Here is a 17,363-nt window from a genome sequence, read left to right on the forward strand (position 1 = left end):
TTACAGCTATTTTTATGAAGTTGTACAAAAACGCTTTATTTCGTCAAGACAGTGCGTTTCCTACGATTACATGCATTTGAATGGGGGTATTTTGCCGAAACAAAGTATAGGTTTTCATTATGTGAATAACTTGAAAATGTTGGCTCAAACAGCTTCAAAACCTGTTTGCCCAGCACGGGGATCTTGAATTGTATAAGATAACGCAATAAATATGTGTGTCTGACTCTTCTATCAAGACTTACAGCTATTTATATGAAGTTGTACAAAAACGCTTTATTTCGTCAAGACAGTGCGTTTTCTATGATTACATGCATTTGAATGGGGGAATGCGGCCGAAACAAAGTATAGGTTTTCATTATGTGAATAACTTGAAAATCTTGGCTCAAACAGCTTCAAAACCTGTTTGCCCAGCACGGAGATCTTGAATTGTATAAGAGAAAACCACAAATATGTGTGTATGCTTCTTCTATCAAGACTTACAGCTATTTTATGAAGTTGTACAAAAACGCTTTATTTCGTCAAGACAGTGCGTTTCCTATGATTACATGCATTTGAATGGGGGAATTTTGCCGAAACAAAGTATAGGTTTTCATTATGTGAATAACTTGAAAATCTCGGCTCAAACAGCTTCAAAACCTGTTTGCCCAGCACGGGGATCTTGAATTGTATAAGATAACGCCGTAAATATGTGTGTATGCTTCTTCTATCAAGACTTACAGCTATTTATATGAAGTTGTACAAAAACGCTTTATTTCGTCAAGACAGTGAGTTTCCTACGATTACATGCATTGTAATTTGGGAATGCGCCCGAAACAAAGTATAGGTTTTCATTATGTGAATAACTTGAAAATCTTAGCTCAAACAGCTTCAAAACCTGATTGCCCAGCACGGGGATCTTGAATTGTATAAGATAACGCCGTAAATATGTGTGTCTGACTCTTCTATCAAGACTTACAGCTATTTTATGAAGTTGTACAAAAACGCTTTATTTCGTCAAGACAGTGCGTTTCCTACGATTACATGCATTTGAATGGGGGAATGTGCCCGAAACAAAGTATAGGTTTTCATTATGTGAATAACTTGAAAATCTTAGCTCAAACAGCTTCAAAACCTGTTTGCCCAGCACGGGGATCTTGAATTGTATAAGATAACGCCGTAAATATGTGTGTCTGACTCTTCTATCAAGACTTACAGCTATTTTTATGAAGTTGTACAAAAACGCTTTATTTCGTCAAGACAGTGCGTTTCCTACGATTACATGCATTTGAATGGGGGAATTCGGCCGAAAAAAAGTATAGGTTTTCATTATGTGAATAACTTGAAAATCTTAGCTCAAACATTCTTCAAAACCTGTTTGCCCAGCACGGGGATCTTGAATTGTATAAGATAACGCAATAAATATGTGTGTCTGACTCTTCTATCAAGACTTACAGCTATTTTTATGAAGTTGTACAAAAACGCTTTATTTCGTCAAGACAGTGCGTTTCCTACGATTACATGCATTTGAATGGGGGTATTTTGCCGAAACAAAGTATAGGTTTTCATTATGTGAATAACTTGAAAATGTTGGCTCAAACAGCTTCAAAACCTGTTTGCCCAGCACGGGGATCTTGAATTGTATAAGATAACGCAATAAATATGTGTGTCTGACTCTTCTATCAAGACTTACAGCTATTTATATGAAGTTGTACAAAAACGCTTTATTTCGTCAAGACAGTGCGTTTTCTACGATTACATGCATTTGAATGGGGGAATGCGGCCGAAACAAAGTATAGGTTTTCATTATGTGAATAACTTGAAAATCTTGGCTCAAACAGCTTCAAAACCTGTTTGCCCAGCACGGAGATCTTGAATTGTATAAGAGAAAACCACAAATATGTGTGTATGCTTCTTCTATCAAGACTTACAGCTATTTATATGAAGTTGTACAAAAACGCTTTATTTCGTCGAGACAGTGCGTGTCCTACGATTACATGCATTTGAATAGGGGAATTCGCCCAAAACAAAGTATAGGTTTTCATTATGTGAATAACTTGAAAATCTTAGCTCAAACAGCTTCAAAACCTGTTTGCCCAGCACGGGGATCTTGAATTGTATAAGATAACGCCGTAAATATGTGTGTATGCTTCTTCTATCAAGACTTACAGCTATTTTATGAAGTTGTACAAAAACGCTTTATTTCGTCAAGACAGTGCGTTTCCTACGATTACATGCATTTGAATGGGGGAATTTTGCCGAAACAAAGTATAGGTTTTCATTATGTGAATAACTTGAAAATCTCGGCTCAAACAGCTTCAAAACCTGTTTGCCCAGCACGGGGATCTTGAATTGTATAAGATAACGCCGTAAATATGTGTGTATGCTTCTTCTATCAACACTTACAGCTATTTTATGAAGTTGTACAAAAACGCTTTATTTCGTCAAGACAGTGCGTTTCCTACGATTACATGCATTTGAATGGGGGAATTTTGCCGAAACAAAGTATAGGTTTTCATTATGTGAATAACTTGAAAATGTTGGCTCAAACAGCTTCAAAACCTGTTTGCCCAGCACGGGGATCTTGAATTGTATAAGAGAAAACCACAAATATGTGTGTCTGACTCTTCTATCAAGACTTACAGCTATTTATATGAAGTTGTAGAAAAACGCTTTATTTCGTCGAGACAGTGCGTTTCCTACGATTACATGCATTTGAATGGGGAAATTCGCCCAAAACAAAGTATAGGTTTTCATTATGTGAATAACTTGAAAATCTTAGCTCAAACAGCTTCAAAACCTGTTTGCCCAGCACGGGAATCTTGAATTGTATAAGGTAACGCCGTAAATATGTGTGTCTGACTGTTCTATCAAGACTTACAGCTATTTTTATGAAGTTGTACAAAAACGCTTTATTTCGTCAAGACAGTTCGTGTCCTACGATTACATGCATTTGAATGGGGGAATTTTGCCGAAACAAAGTATAGGTTTTCATTATGTGAATAACATGAAAATCTTAGCTCAAACAGCTTCAAAACCTGTTTGCCCAGCACGGGGATCTTGAATTGTATAAGATAACGCCGTAAATATGTGTGTCTGACTCTTCTATCAAGACTTACAGCTATTTTATGAAGTTGTACAAAAACGCTTTATTTCGTCAAGACAGTGCGTTTCCTACGATTACATGCATTTGAATGGGGGAAAGCGCCCGAAACAAAGTATAGGTTTTCATTATGTGAATAACTTGAAAATCTTGGCTCAAACAGCTTCAAAACCTGTTTGCCCAGCACGGGGATCTTGAATTATATAAGAGAAAGCCGTAAATATGTGTGTATGCTTCTTCTATCAAGACTTACAGCTATTTATATGAAGTTGTACAAAAACGCTTTATTTCGTCGAGACAGTGCGTGTCCTACGATTACATGCATTTGAATGGGGGAATTCGCCCAAAACAAAGTATAGGTTTTCATTATGTGAATAACTTGAAAATCTTAGCTCAAACAGCTTCAAAACCTGTTTGCCCAGCACGGGGATCTTGAATTGTATAAGATAACGCCGTAAATATGTGTGTATGCTTCTTCTATCAAGACTTACAGCTATTTTATGAAGTTGTACAAAAACGCTTTATTTCGTCAAGACAGTGCGTTTCCTACGATTACATGCATTTGAATGGGGGAATTTTGCCGAAACAAAGTATAGGTTTTCATTATGTGAATAACTTGAAAATCTCGGCTCAAACAGCTTCAAAACCTGTTTGCCCAGCACGGGGATCTTGAATTGTATAAGATAACGCCGTAAATATGTGTGTCTGACTCTTCTATCAAGACTTACAGCTATTCATATGAAGTTGTACAAAAACGCTTTATTTCGTCAAAACAGTGCGTTTCCTACGATTACATGCATTTGAATGGGGGAATACGCCCAAAACAAAGTATAGGTTTTCATTATGTGAATAACTTGAAAATCTTGCCTCAAACAGCTTCAAAACCTGTTTGCCCAGCACGGGGATCTTGAATTATATAAGATAACGCCGTAAATATGTGTGTCTGACTCTTCTATCAAGACTTACAGCTATTTATATGAAGTTGTACAAAAACGCTTTATTTCGTCAAGACAGTGCGTTTCCTACGATTACATGCATTTGAATGGGGGAATTCGGCCGAAACAAAGTATAGGTTTTCATTATGTGAATAACTTGAAAATCTTGGCTCAAACAGCTTCAAAACCTGTTTGCCCAGCACGGGGATCTTGAATTGTATAAGATAACGCCGTAAATATGTGTGTATGCTTCTTCTATCAACACTTACAGCTATTTATATGAAGTTGTACAAAAACGCTTTATTACGTCAAGACTGCGTTTCCTACGATTACATGCATTTGAATGGGGGAATGCGCGCAAAACAAAGTATAGGTTTTCATTATGTGAATAACTTGAAAATCTTGGCTCAAACAGCTTCAAAACCTGTTTGCCCAGCACGGGAATCTTGAATTGTATAAGATAACGCCGTAAATATGTGTGTCTGACTCTTCTATCAAGACTTACAGCTATTTATATGAAGTTGTACAAAAACGCTTTATTTCGTCAAGACAGTGCGTTTCCTACGATTACATGCATTTGAATGGGGGAATACGCCCAAAACAAAGTATAGGTTTTCATTATGTGAATAACTTGAAAATCTTGCCTCAAACAGCTTCAAAACCTGTTTGCCCAGCACGGGGATCTTGAATTGTATAAGATAACGCCGTAAATATGTGTGTCTTACTCTTCTATCAAGACTTACAGCTATTTATATGAAGTTGTACAAAAACGCTTTATTTCGTCAAGACAGTGCGTTTCCTACGATTACATGCATTTGAATGGGGGAATACGCCCAAAACAAAGTATAGGTTTTCATTATGTGAATAACTTGAAAATCTTAGCTCAAACAGCTTCAAAACCTGTTTGCCCAGCACGGGGATCTTGAACTGTATAAGATAACGTCGTAAATATGTGTGTATGCTTCTTCTATCAAGACTTACAGCTATTTATATGAAGTTGTACAAAAACACTTTATTTCGTCAAGACAGTGCGTTTCCTACGATTATATGCATTTGAATGGGGAACTCGCCCGAAACAAAGTATAGGTTTTCATTATGTGAATAACTTGAAAATCTTAGCTCAAACAGCTTCAAAACCTGTTTGCCCAGCACGGGGATCTTGAACTGTATAAGATAACGCCTTAAATATGAGTGTATGCTTCTTCTATCAAAACTTACAGCTATTTATATGAAGTTGTACAAAAACACTTTATTTCGTCAAGACAGTGCGTTTCCTACGATTACATGCATTTGAATGGGGAACTCGCCCGAAACAAAGTATAGGTTTTCATTATGTGAATAACTTGAAAATCTTAGCTCAAACAGCTTCAAAACCTGTTTGCCCAGCACGGGGATCTTGAACTGTATAAGATAACGTCGTAAATATGTGTGTATGCTTCTTCTATCAAGACTTACAGCTATTTATATGAAGTTGTACAAAAACGCTTTATTTCGTCAAGACAGTGCGTTTCCTACGATTACATGCATTTGAATGGGGAACTCGCCCGAAACAAAGTATAGGTTTTCATTATGTGAATAACTTGAAAATCTTAGCTCAAACAGCTTCAAAACCTGTTTGCCCAGCACGGGGATCTTGAACTGTATAAGATAACGCCTTAAATATGTGTGTATGCTTCTTCTATCAAGACTTACAGCTATTTATATGAAGTTGTACAAAAACACTTTATTTCGTCAAGACAGTGCGTTTCCTACGATTACATGCATTTGAATGGGGAACTCGCCCGAAACAAAGTATAGGTTTTCATTATGTGAATAACTTGAAAATCTTAGCTCAAACAGCTTCAAAACCTGTTTGCCCAGCACGGGGATCTTGAACTGTATAAGATAACGCCTTAAATATGAGTGTATGCTTCTTCTATCAAAACTTACAGCTATTTATATGAAGTTGTACAAAAACACTTTATTTCGTCAAGACAGTGCGTTTCCTACGATTACATGCATTTGAATGGGGAACTCGCCCGAAACAAAGTATAGGTTTTCATTATGTGAATAACTTGAAAATCTTAGCTCAAACAGCTGCAAAACCTGTTTGCCCAGCACGGGGATCTTGAACTGTATAAGATAACGTCGTAAATATGTGTGTATGCTTCTTCTATCAAGACTTACAGCTATTTATATGAAGTTGTACAAAAACGCTTTATTTCGTCAAGACAGTGCGTTTCCTACGATTACATGCATTTGAATGGGGAACTCGCCCGAAACAAAGTATAGGTTTTCATTATGTGAATAACTTGAAAATCTTAGCTCAAACAGCTTCAAAACCTGTTTGCCCAGCACGGGGATCTTGAACTGTATAAGATAACGCCTTAAATATGAGTGTATGCTTCTTCTATCAAAACTTACAGCTATTTATATGAAGTTGTACAAAAACACTTTATTTCGTCAAGACAGTGCGTTTCCTACGATTACATGCATTTGAATGGGGAACTCGGCCGAAACAAAGTATAGGTTTTCATTATTTGAATAACTTGAAAATCTTAGCTCAAACAGCTTCAAAACCTGTTTGCCCAGCACGGGGATCTTGAACTGTATAAGATAACGCCGTAAATATGTGTGTCTGAGTCGTCTATCAAAACTTACCGCTATTTATATGAAGTTGTACAAAAACGCTTTATTTCGTCAAGACAGTGCGTTTCCTACGATTACATGCATTTGAATGGGGAACTCGCCCGAAACAAAGTATAGGTTTTCATTATGTGAATAACTTGAAAATCTTAGCTCAAACAGCTTCAAAACCTGTTTGCCCAGCACGGGGATCTTGAACTGTATAAGATAACGCCGTAAATATGTGTGTATGCTTCTTCTATCAAGACTTACAGCTATTTATATGAAGTTGTACAAAAACACTTTATTTCGTCAAGACAGTGCGTTTCCTACGATTACATGCATTTGAATGGGGAACTCGCCCGAAACAAAGTATAGGTTTTCATTATTTGAATAACTTGAAAATCTTAGCTCAAACAGCTTCAAAACCTGTTTGCCCAGCACGGGGATCTTGAACTGTATAAGATAACGCCTTAAATATGTGTGTATGCTTCTTCTATCAAGACTTACAGCTATTTATATGAAGTTGTACAAAAACGCTTTATTTCGTCAAGACAGTGCGTTTCCTACGATTACATGCATTTGAATGGGGACCTCGGCCGAAACAAAGTATAGGTTTTCATTATGTGAATAACTTGAAAATCTTAGCTCAAACAGCTTCAAAACCTGTTTGCCCAGCACGGGGATCTTGAACTGTATAAGATAACGCCGTAAATATGTGTGTATGCTTCTTCTATCAAGACTTACAGCTATTTATATGAAGTTGTACAAAAACGCTTTATTTCGTCAAGACAGTGCGTTTCCTACGATTACATGCATTTGAATGGGGAACTCGCCCGAAACAAAGTATAGGTTTTCATTATGTGAATAACTTGAAAATCTTAGCTCAAACAGCTTCAAAACCTGTTTGCCCAGCACGGGGATCTTGAACTGTATAAGATAACGCCGTAAATATGTGTGTATGCTTCTTCTATCAAGACTTACAGCTATTTATATGAAGTTGTACAAAAACACTTTATTTCGTCAAGACAGTGCGTTTCCTACGATTACATGCATTTGAATGGTGAACTCGCCCGAAACAAAGTATAGGTTTTCATTATGTGAATAACTTGAAAATCTTAGCTCAAACAGCTTCAAAACCTGTTTGCCCAGCACGGGGATCTTGAACTGTATAAGATAACGCCTTAAATATGAGTGTATGCTTCTTCTATCAAAACTTACAGCTATTTATATGAAGTTGTACAAAAACACTTTATTTCGTCAAGACAGTGCGTTTCCTACGATTACATGCATTTGAATGGGGAACTCGGCCGAAACAAAGTATAGGTTTTCATTATTTGAATAACTTGAAACTCTTAGCTCAAACAGCTTCAAAACCTGTTTGCCCAGCACGGGGATATTGAACTGTATAAGATAACGCCGTAAATATGTGTGTCTGAGTCGTTTATCAAAACTTACAGCTATTTATATGAAGTTGTACAAAAACACTTTATTTCGTCAAGACAGTGCGTTTCCTACGATTACATGCATTTGAATGGGGAACTCGCCCGAAACAAAGTATAGGTTTTCATTATGTGAATAACTTGAAAATCTTAGCTCAAACAGCTTCAAAACCTGTTTGCCCAGCACGGGGATCTTGAATTGTATAAGATAACGCCGTAAATATGTGTGTCTGAGTCGTCTATCAAAACTTACATCTATTTATATGAAGTTGTACAAAAACACTTTATTTCGTCAAGACAGTGCGTTTCCTACGATTACATGCATTTGAATGGGGAACTCGCCCGAAACAAAGTATAGGTTTTCATTATGTGAATAACTTGACAATCTTAGCTCAAACAGCTTCAAAACCTGTTTGCCCAGCACGGGGATCTTGAACTGTATAAGATAACGCCTTAAATATGAGTGTATTTTTCTTCTATCAAAACTTACAGCTATTTATATGAAGTTGTACAAAAACACTTTATTTCGTCAAGACAGTGCGTTTCCTACGATTACATGCATTTGAATGGGGAACTCGGCCGAAACAAAGTATAGGTTTTCATTATTTGAATAACTTGAAAATCTTAGCTCAAACAGCTTCAAAACCTGTTTGCCCAGCACGGGGATCTTGAACTGTATAAGATAACGCCGTAAATATGTGTGTATGCTTCTTCTATCAAGACTTACAACTATTTATATGAAGTTGTACAAAAACGCTTTATTTCGTCAAGACAGTGCGTTTCCTACGATTACATGCATTTGAATGGGGAACTCGGCCGAAACAAAGTATAGGTTTTCATTATGTGAATAACTTGAAAATCTTAGCTCAAACAGCTTCAAAACCTGTTTGCCCAGCACGGGGATCTTGAACTGTATAAGATAACGCCTTAAATATGAGTGTATGCTTCTTCTATCAAAACTTACAGCTATTTATATGAAGTTGTACAAAAACACTTTATTTCGTCAAGACAGTGCGTTTCCTACGATTACATGCATTTGAATGGGGAACTCGCCCGAAACAAAGTATAGGTTTTCATTATGTGAATAACTTGAAAATCTTAGCTCAAACAGCTTCAAAACCTGTTTGCCCAGCACGGGGATCTTGAACTGTATAAGATAACACCGTAAATATGTGTGTCTGAGTCGTCTATCAAAACTTACAGCTATTTATATGAAGTTGTACAAAAACACTTTATTTCGTCAAGACAGTGCGTTTCCTACGATTACATGCATTTGAATGGGGAACTCGCCCGAAACAAAGTATAGGTTTTCATTATGTGAATAACTTGAAAATCTTAGCTCAAACAGCTTCAAAACCTGTTTGCCCAGCACGGGGATCTTGAACTGTATAAGATAACGCCGTAAATATGTGTGTATGCTTCTTCTATCAAAACTTACAGCTATTTATATGAAGTTGTACAAAAACGCTTTATTTCGTCAAGACAGTGCGTTTCCTACGATTACATGCATTTGAATGGGGAACTCGCCCGAAACAAAGTATAGGTTTTCATTATGTGAATAACTTGAAAATCTTAGCTCAAACAGCTTCAAAACCTGTTTGCCCAGCACGGGGATCTTGAACTGTATAAGATAACGTCGTAAATATGTGTGTATGCTTCTTCTATCAAGACTTACAGCTATTTATATGAAGTTGTACAAAAACGCTTTATTTCGTCAAGACAGTGCGTTTCCTACGATTACATGCATTTGAATGGGGAACTCGGCCGAAACAAAGTATAGGTTTTCATTATGTGAATAACTTGAAAATCTTAGCTCAAACAGCTTCAAAACCTGTTTGCCCAGCACGGGGATCTTGAACTGTATAAGATAACGCCGTAAATATGTGTGTATTCTTCTTCTATCAAGACTTACAGCTATTTATATGAAGTTGTACAAAAACACTTTATTTCGTCAAGACAGTGCGTTTCCTACGATTACATGCATTTGAATGGGGAACTCGCCCGAAACAAAGTATAGGTTTTCATTATGTGAATAACTTGAAAATCTTAGCTCAAACAGCTTCAAAACCTGTTTGCCCAGCACGGGGATCTTGAACTGTATAAGATAACGTCGTAAATATGTGTGTATGCTTCTTCTATCAAGACTTAGAGCTATTTATATGAAGTTGTACAAAAACGCTTTATTTCGTCAAGACAGTGCGTTTCCTACGATTACATGCATTTGAATGGGGAACTCGCCCGAAACAAAGTATAGGTTTTCATTATGTGAATAACTTGAAAATCTTAGCTCAAACAGCTTCAAAACCTGTTTGCCCAGCACGGGGATCTTGAACTGTATAAGATAACGCCGTAAATATGTGTGTATGCTTCTTCTATCAAGACTTAGAGCTATTTATATGAAGTTGTACAAAAACACTTTATTTCGTCAAGACAGTGCGTTTCCTACGATTACATGCATTTGAATGGGGAACTCGCCCGAAACAAAGTATAGGTTTTCATTATGTGAATAACTTGAAAATCTTAGCTCAAACAGCTTCAAAACCTGTTTGCCCAGCACGGGGATCTTGAACTGTATAAGATAACGCCGTAAATATGTGAGTCTGAGTCGTCTATCAAAACTTACAGCTATTTATATGAAGTTGTACAAAAACACTTTATTTCGTCTAGACAGTGCGTTTCCTACGATTACATGCATTTGAATGGGGAACTCTCCCGAAACAAAGTATAGGTTTTCATTATTTGAATAACTTGAAAATCTTAGCTCAAACAGCTTCAAAACCTGTTTGCCCAGCACGGGGATCTTGAACTGTATAAGATAACGCCTTAAATATGTGTGTCTGAGTCGTCTATCAAAACTTACAGCTATTTATATGAAGTTGTAAAAAAACGCTTTATTTCGTCTAGACAGTGCGTTTCCTACGATTACATGCATTTGAATGGGGAACTCGGCCGAAACAAAGTATAGGTTTTCATTATGTGAATAACTTGAAAATCTTAGCTCAAACAGCTTCAAAACCTGTTTGCCCAGCACGGGGATCTTGAACTGTATAAGATAACGCCTTAAATATGTGTGTATGCTTCTTCTATCAAGACTTACAGCTATTTATATGAAGTTGTACAAAAACGCTTTATTTCGTCAAGACAGTGCGTTTCCTACGATTACATGCATTTGAATGGGGAACTCGCCCGAAACAAAGTATAGGTTTTCATTATGTGAATAACTTGAAAATCTTAGCTCAAACAGCTTCAAAACCTGTTTGCCCAGCACGGGGATCTTGAACTGTATAAGATAACACCGTAAATATGTGTGTCTGAGTCGTCTATCAAAACTTACAGCTATTTATATGAAGTTGTACAAAAACGCTTTATTTCGTCTAGACAGTGCGTTTCCTACGATTACATGCATTTGAATGGGGAACTCGGCCGAAACAAAGTATAGGTTTTCATTATGTGAATAACTTGAAAATCTTAGCTCAAACAGCTTCAAAACCTGTTTGCCCAGCACGGGGATCTTGAACTGTATAAGATAACGCCTTAAATATGTGTGTATGCTTCTTCTATCAAGACTTACAGCTATTTATATGAAGTTGTACAAAAACGCTTTATTTCGTCAAGACAGTGCGTTTCCTACGATTACATGCATTTGAATGTGGAACTCGCCCGAAACAAAGTATAGGTTTTCATTATGTGAATAACTTGAAAATCTTAGCTCAAACAGCTTCAAAACCTGTTTGCCCAGCACGGGGATCTTGAACTGTATAAGATAACGTCGTAAATATGTGTATGCTTCTTCTATCAAGACTTACAGCTATTTATATGAAGTTGTACAAAAACGCTTTATTTCGTCAAGACAGTGGGTTTCCTACGATTACATGCATTTGAATGGGGAACTCGCCCGAAACAAAGTATAGGTTTTCATTATGTGAATAACTTGAAAATCTTAGCTCAAACAGCTGCAAAACCTGTTTGCCCAGCACGGGGATCTTGAACTGTATAAGATAACGTCGTAAATATGTGTGTATGCTTCTTCTATCAAGACTTACAGCTATTTGTATGAAGTTGTACAAAAACGCTTTATTTCGTCAAGACAGTGCGTTTCCTACGATTACATGCATTTGAATGGGGAACTCGGCCGAAACAAAGTATAGGTTTTCATTATGTGAATAACTTGAAAATCTTAGCTCAAACAGCTTCAAAACCTGTTTGCCCAGCACGGGGATCTTGAACTGTATAAGATAACGCCGTAAATATGTGTGTCTGAGTCGTCTATCAAAACTTACAGCTATTTATATGAAGTTGTACAAAAACACTTTATTTCGTCAAGACAGTGCGTTTCCTACGATTACATGCATTTGAATGGGGAACTCGCCCGAAACAAAGTATAGGTTTTCATTATGTGAATAACTTGAAAATCTTAGCTCAAACAGCTTCAAAACCTGTTTGCCCAGCACGGGGATCTTGAACTGTATAAGATAACGCCGTAAATATGTGTGTATGCTTCTTCTATCAAAACTTACAGCTATTTATATGAAGTTGTACAAAAACGCTTTATTTCGTCAAGACAGTGCGTTTCCTACGATTACATGCATTTGAATGGGGAACTCGCCCGAAACAAAGTATAGGTTTTCATTATTTGAATAACTTGAAAATCTTAGCTCAAACAGCTTCAAAACCTGTTTGCCCAGCACGGGGATCTTGAACTGTATAAGATAACGTCGTAAATATGTGTGTATGCTTCTTCTATCAAGACTTACAGCTATTTATATGAAGTTGTACAAAAACGCTTTATTTCGTCAAGACAGTGCGTTTCCTACGATTACATGCATTTGAATGGGGAACTCGGCCGAAACAAAGTATAGGTTTTCATTATGTGAATAACTTGAAAATCTTAGCTCAAACAGCTTCAAAACCTGTTTGCCCAGCACGGGGATCTTGAACTGTATAAGATAACGCCGTAAATATGTGTGTATTCTTCTTCTATCAAGACTTACAGCTATTTATATGAAGTTGTACAAAAACACTTTATTTCGTCAAGACAGTGCGTTTCCTACGATTACATGCATTTGAATGGGGAACTCGCCCGAAACAAAGTATAGGTTTTCATTATGTGAATAACTTGAAAATCTTAGCTCAAACAGCTTCAAAACCTGTTTGCCCAGCACGGGGATCTTGAACTGTATAAGATAACGTCGTAAATATGTGTGTATGCTTCTTCTATCAAGACTTAGAGCTATTTATATGAAGTTGTACAAAAACGCTTTATTTCGTCAAGACAGTGCGTTTCCTACGATTACATGCATTTGAATGGGGAACTCGCCCGAAACAAAGTATAGGTTTTCATTATGTGAATAACTTGAAAATCTTAGCTCAAACAGCTTCAAAACCTGTTTGCCCAGCACGGGGATCTTGAACTGTATAAGATAACGCCGTAAATATGTGTGTATGCTTCTTCTATCAAGACTTAGAGCTATTTATATGAAGTTGTACAAAAACACTTTATTTCGTCAAGACAGTGCGTTTCCTACGATTACATGCATTTGAATGGGGAACTCGCCCGAAACAAAGTATAGGTTTTCATTATGTGAATAACTTGAAAATCTTAGCTCAAACAGCTTCAAAACCTGTTTGCCCAGCACGGGGATCTTGAACTGTATAAGATAACGCCGTAAATATGTGAGTCTGAGTCGTCTATCAAAACTTACAGCTATTTATATGAAGTTGTACAAAAACACTTTATTTCGTCTAGACAGTGCGTTTCCTACGATTACATGCATTTGAATGGGGAACTCTCCCGAAACAAAGTATAGGTTTTCATTATTTGAATAACTTGAAAATCTTAGCTCAAACAGCTTCAAAACCTGTTTGCCCAGCACGGGGATCTTGAACTGTATAAGATAACGCCGTAAATATGTGTGTCTGAGTCGTCTATCAAAACTTACAGCTATTTATATGAAGTTGTACAAAAACGCTTTATTTCGTCTAGACAGTGCGTTTCCTACGATTACATGCATTTGAATGGGGAACTCGGCCGAAACAAAGTATAGGTTTTCATTATGTGAATAACTTGAAAATCTTAGCTCAAACAGCTTCAAAACCTGTTTGCCCAGCACGGGGATCTTGAACTGTATAAGATAACGCCTTAAATATGTGTGTATGCTTCTTCTATCAAGACTTACAGCTATTTATATGAAGTTGTACAAAAACGCTTTATTTCGTCAAGACAGTGCGTTTCCTACGATTACATGCATTTGAATGGGGAACTCGCCCGAAACAAAGTATAGGTTTTCATTATGTGAATAACTTGAAAATCTTAGCTCAAACAGCTTCAAAACCTGTTTGCCCAGCACGGGGATCTTGAACTGTATAAGATAACGTCGTAAATATGTGTGTATGCTTCTTCTATCAAGACTTACAGCTATTTATATGAAGTTGTACAAAAACGCTTTACTTCGTCAAGACAGTGCGTTTCCTACGATTACATGCATTTGAATGGGGAACTCGCCCGAAACAAAGTATAGGTTTTCATTATGTGAATAACTTGAAAATCTTAGCTCAAACAGCTTCAAAACCTGTTTGCCCAGCACGGGGATCTTGAACTGTATAAGATAACGCCGTAAATATGTGTGTCTGAGTCGTCTATCAAAACTTACAGCTATTTATATGAAGTTGTACAAAAACACTTTATTTCGTCAAGACAGTGCGTTTCCTACGATTACATGCATTTGAATGGGGAACTCGCCCGAAACAAAGTATAGGTTTTCATTATGTGAATAACTTGAAAATCTTAGCTCAAACAGCTTCAAAACCTGTTTGCCCAGCACGGGGATCTTGAACTGTATAAGATAACGCCGTAAATATGTGTGTATGCTTCTTCTATCAAAACTTACAGCTATTTATATGAAGTTGTACAAAAACGCTTTATTTCGTCAAGACAGTGCGTTTCCTACGATTACATGCATTTGAATGGGGAACTCGCCCGAAACAAAGTATAGGTTTTCATTATGTGAATAACTTGAAAATCTTAGCTCAAACAGCTTCAAAACCTGTTTGCCCAGCACGGGGATCTTGAACTGTATAAGATAACGTCGTAAATATGTGTGTATGCTTCTTCTATCAAGACTTACAGCTATTTATATGAAGTTGTACAAAAACGCTTTATTTCGTCAAGACAGTGCGTTTCCTACGATTACATGCATTTGAATGGGGAACTCGCCCGAAACAAAGTATAGGTTTTCATTATGTGAATAACTTGAAAATCTTAGCTCAAACAGCTTCAAAACCTGTTTGCCCAGCACGGGGATCTTGAACTGTATAAGATAACGCCGTAAATATGTGTGTATGCTTCTTCTATCAAGACTTACAGCTATTTATATGAAGTTGTACAAAAACACTTTATTTCGTCTAGACAGTGCGTTTCCTACGATTACATGCATTTGAATGGGGAACTCGCCCGAAACAAAGTATAGGTTTTCATTATGTGAATAACTTGAAAATCTTAGCTCAAACAGCTTCAAAACCTGTTTGCCCAGCACGGGGATCTTGAACTGTATAAGATAACGTCGTAAATATGTGTGTATGCTTCTTCTATCAAGACTTACAGCTATTTATATGAAGTTGTACAAAAACGCTTTATTTCGTCAAGACAGTGCGTTTCCTACGATTACATGCATTTGAATGGGGACCTCGGCCGAAACAAAGTATAGGTTTTCATTATGTGAATAACTTGAAAATCTTAGCTCAAACAGCTTCAAAACCTGTTTGCCCAGCACGGGGATCTTGAACTGTATAAGATAACGCCGTAAATATGTGTGTATGCTTCTTCTATCAAGACTTACAGCTATTTATATGAAGTTGTACAAAAACGCTTTATTTCGTCAAGACAGTGCGTTTCCTACGATTACATGCATTTGAATGGGGAACTCGCCCGAAACAAAGTATAGGTTTTCATTATGTGAATAACTTGAAAATCTTAGCTCAAACAGCTTCAAAACCTGTTTGCCCAGCACGGGGATCTTGAACTGTATAAGATAACGCCGTAAATATGTGTGTATGCTTCTTCTATCAAGACTTACAGCTATTTATATGAAGTTGTACAAAAACACTTTATTTCGTCAAGACAGTGCGTTTCCTACGATTACATGCATTTGAATGGTGAACTCGCCCGAAACAAAGTATAGGTTTTCATTATGTGAATAACTTGAAAATCTTAGCTCAAACAGCTTCAAAACCTGTTTGCCCAGCACGGGGATCTTGAACTGTATAAGATAACGCCTTAAATATGAGTGTATGCTTCTTCTATCAAAACTTACAGCTATTTATATGAAGTTGTACAAAAACACTTTATTTCGTCAAGACAGTGCGTTTCCTACGATTACATGCATTTGAATGGGGAACTCGGCCGAAACAAAGTATAGGTTTTCATTATTTGAATAACTTGAAACTCTTAGCTCAAACAGCTTCAAAACCTGTTTGCCCAGCACGGGGATATTGAACTGTATAAGATAACGCCGTAAATATGTGTGTCTGAGTCGTTTATCAAAACTTACAGCTATTTATATGAAGTTGTACAAAAACACTTTATTTCGTCAAGACAGTGCGTTTCCTACGATTACATGCATTTGAATGGGGAACTCGCCCGAAACAAAGTATAGGTTTTCATTATGTGAATAACTTGAAAATCTTAGCTCAAACAGCTTCAAAACCTGTTTGCCCAGCACGGGGATCTTGAATTGTATAAGATAACGCCGTAAATATGTGTGTCTGAGTCGTCTATCAAAACTTACATCTATTTATATGAAGTTGTACAAAAACACTTTATTTCGTCAAGACAGTGCGTTTCCTACGATTACATGCATTTGAATGGGGAACTCGCCCGAAACAAAGTATAGGTTTTCATTATGTGAATAACTTGACAATCTTAGCTCAAACAGCTTCAAAACCTGTTTGCCCAGCACGGGGATCTTGAACTGTATAAGATAACGCCTTAAATATGAGTGTATTTTTCTTCTATCAAAACTTACAGCTATTTATATGAAGTTGTACAAAAACACTTTATTTCGTCAAGACAGTGCGTTTCCTACGATTACATGCATTTGAATGGGGAACTCGGCCGAAACAAAGTATAGGTTTTCATTATTTGAATAACTTGAAAATCTTAGCTCAAACAGCTTCAAAACCTGTTTGCCCAGCACGGGGATCTTGAACTGTATAAGATAACGCCGTAAATATGTGTGTATGCTTCTTCTATCAAGACTTACAACTATTTATATGAAGTTGTACAAAAACGCTTTATTTCGTCAAGAC

The sequence above is a fragment of the Neolamprologus brichardi genome, chromosome 20 (assembly GCF_056152115.1).
Source record: "Neolamprologus brichardi isolate AB-2024 chromosome 20, ASM5615211v1, whole genome shotgun sequence".
Taxonomy (NCBI): domain Eukaryota; kingdom Metazoa; phylum Chordata; class Actinopteri; order Cichliformes; family Cichlidae; genus Neolamprologus; species Neolamprologus brichardi.